General features: G+C 33.9%; 1 non-coding gene across 1 annotated transcript; it reads right to left on the bottom strand.

Moving 5' to 3' along the window:
- Nucleotides 1-1,228: 1,228 nt before the first annotated feature.
- On the bottom strand, nt 1,229-1,301 carry TRNAG-UCC (transfer RNA glycine (anticodon UCC)). Its single transcript has one exon. It is a non-coding gene; the product is annotated as a tRNA-Gly (tRNA).
- Between the last annotated feature and the right edge of the window lie 1,501 nt (nt 1,302-2,802).

The following is a 2,802-nucleotide window of genomic DNA, read 5'->3' as shown; positions in this document are numbered from 1 at the left end:
ACCTGGTAGGCTACAGTCCATGGTCGCAAAGAGTCAGACACGACTGAGCGACTTCACTTTCACTTTGGGTTTTTTCACTATTGAGTTGCATGAGTTCTTTATGTATTTTAAATATTAACTCTTATCAGACATATTATTTGCAAATATTTTACCCATTCTGTAGGCTGCCTTTTCACTCCTTTGCTGTGCAGAAGTTTTTAGTTCACTTGCTTGTTTTTGTTTTTGTTGCCTTTGCTTTTGGTATCAAATCCAAAAAATCATTGCCAAGACCAATGTCAAGGACCTTATACCTTATGTTTTCTTCTAGGTGTTATATGGTTTTGGGTCTAACATTCAAGTCGTTAATTCATTTTTAGTTTATTCTTGTGTTTGTTGTAAGATAAGGGTCCAGTTTCATTCTTTGCATATGTCTGCCCTATTTGGTCAGCACCATTTACTGAATAAACTATCCTTCCCCCATTGTGTATTCTTGACTCCTTTGTCACAAATAAATTGACCAATATATGCATGGGTTTATTTCTGGGCTCCCTATTCTCTTCCATTGATCAACATGTCTGCTTTCATGCCAATAACATATTGTTTTTCTTCCAGTTTAATTGAGATATAATTGACATACAGCACTGTATAAGTTTAAGGTGTACAACCTAATGACTTGACATACAAATATTGTGAAATGATTATCACAAAAAGTTTAGTTAACATCCATCACTTCATATAGTTACAAAATTTTTTCTTCCTTGTAATGAGTACTTTTAGGGTCTAATAACACGCTGTTTTGATTACTATAGCTTTGTAATATAGTTTGCAATTAGGAACTGTGATGTTTCCAGCTTTGTCCTTCTTTCTCAAGATTGCTTTGGCTATTTGGGGGTCTTTTGTGGTTTCAACAATTTTAGTATTGTTTGTTTCTATGAAAAAAAAATTTATTGGAATTTTGATAAGGACTGCTTTGAATCTGTACATTGCTTTAGACAGTATGACTATTTTAATATTAATTCTTCCAATCCATGAACATGAAGGATATTTCCATTTTTTGTGTGTCTTCTAGTTCTTTCATCAATGTCTTAGAGTTTTTAAGGTACTGATCTTTCACTTCCTTGGTTAAATTTATTCCTATGTATTTTATTATTTTTGATGCAATTGTAAATGGATTGTTTTCTTAATTTTTCTTTCTTTAAAAAAAACTATTTATTTGTGCTGGGTCTTAGTTGTGACATGTGGGATCTAGTTCCCTGACCAGGGCTTGAACCTGGGTCCCCTGCATTGGAAGCACATAGTCTTAACCACTGGACCACCATGGAAGTCCCTTAATTTCTCTTTCTGATAGTTCATTGCTAGTATGTAGAAATGCAACTGATTTTTTTGTACATTGATTTTTTTTTTTTTTGTATATTGATTTTGTATCCTGAGACTTTACTGAATTTGTTGGTTAGTTTTTTTGTGGAGTGTTCAGGGTTTTCTATATATAATATTATGTCATCTGCAAATACAGAAAGTTTTAATTCTTCCATTCCAATATGGATGCCTTTTATTTCTTTCTCTTGCCTAATTGCTCTGGCTACAACTTCTAGTACTATGTGGAACAAAAGTAGTGAAAGTGGGCATGCTTGTCTCATTCTTCATCCTAGAGGATAAGCTTTCAGCTTTTCACCATTGAGTATAATGTTATCTGTACATTGCTTTAGACAGTATGGCCATGTGTGTTAGTTACTCAGTCATGTCTGATTCTTTGCAACCCCATGGACTGTAGCCCTCGGGGCTCAGATGTCTATGGAATTCTCCATGAATACTGGAGTGGGCTGCCATCCCTTTTTCCAGGGGATCTTCGTGACCCAGGGATAGAAACTGGGTCTGTTGCACTGCAGGCAGATTCTTTACCATCTGAGCCACCAGGGAAGCTTGCCCTATATGACCTTTATTATGCTGCAGTACATTCTCTCAGTATACCAAGTTTGTTGAAAGTTTTTGTTTATGAATGGATGTTGAATTTTGTCAAAGGTTTTTTCTGCATCTATTAGGATAATCATATAATTTATATCCTTCATTTTGTTAATGCAGTGTATCACATTTATTGGTTTGTGGATAATCACCCTGGCATCCCTGGAATAAATCCCACTAGATCATGTTGTATTATCCTTTTGATGTGGTATTGAATACAGGATATTGACCTATAATTTTCTTTGCTTCTAGTGCTCTTATATGGTTTTGGTATCTGGGTAATGCTAGCCTCATAAAATGAGACTGGAAGTGTTTCCTCCTATTTTGGGGAAGAGTTTGAGAAGGATTGTCACTTATTTTTCTTTTAACGTTTGGTAGAATTTACCAGTGGAGCCATCTTGTCCAGGGCTTTTATTTGTTGGAAGGCTTTTGATTACTGACTCAATCAACTTATTGGTAACTAGTCTGTTCAGATTTTCTATTTCTTCACAATTCAGTCTTGGTAAGTTGTATGTTTCCAGGAATTTATCCTTTTCTTCTTGGTTGCCCAATTTGTTGACATTTAATTGCTCATAGTAGTCTCTTATAAGTCTATGCATGTCTGTGGTAAATGAGTAATAACTCCTCTTTCACTTCTAATTTTATTGATTTAGGTCTTCTATTTCTTTTTAGTTCTAGCTTAAGATTTGTCTATTTTGTTTATCTTTTTTTTTAAATCTCTTAGTTTCATTGATCTTTTCTGTTTTCTTTTTTGTTTCTATTTCATTTATTTCCACTCTGATCTTTATTTCCTTCTATTAACTTTGGGCTTATTTTATTCTTTTTCTATTCCTTGAATTGTAAAGTTAGAATTTTTATTTAAGA

Source organism: Bos mutus, chromosome X (genome assembly GCF_027580195.1).
Source record: "Bos mutus isolate GX-2022 chromosome X, NWIPB_WYAK_1.1, whole genome shotgun sequence".
NCBI classification, from domain to species: Eukaryota; Metazoa; Chordata; class Mammalia; order Artiodactyla; family Bovidae; genus Bos; species Bos mutus.
The sequence above is the reverse complement of the archived record's forward strand: the minus strand, read 5'-3'. Positions and strand labels throughout refer to the sequence as shown.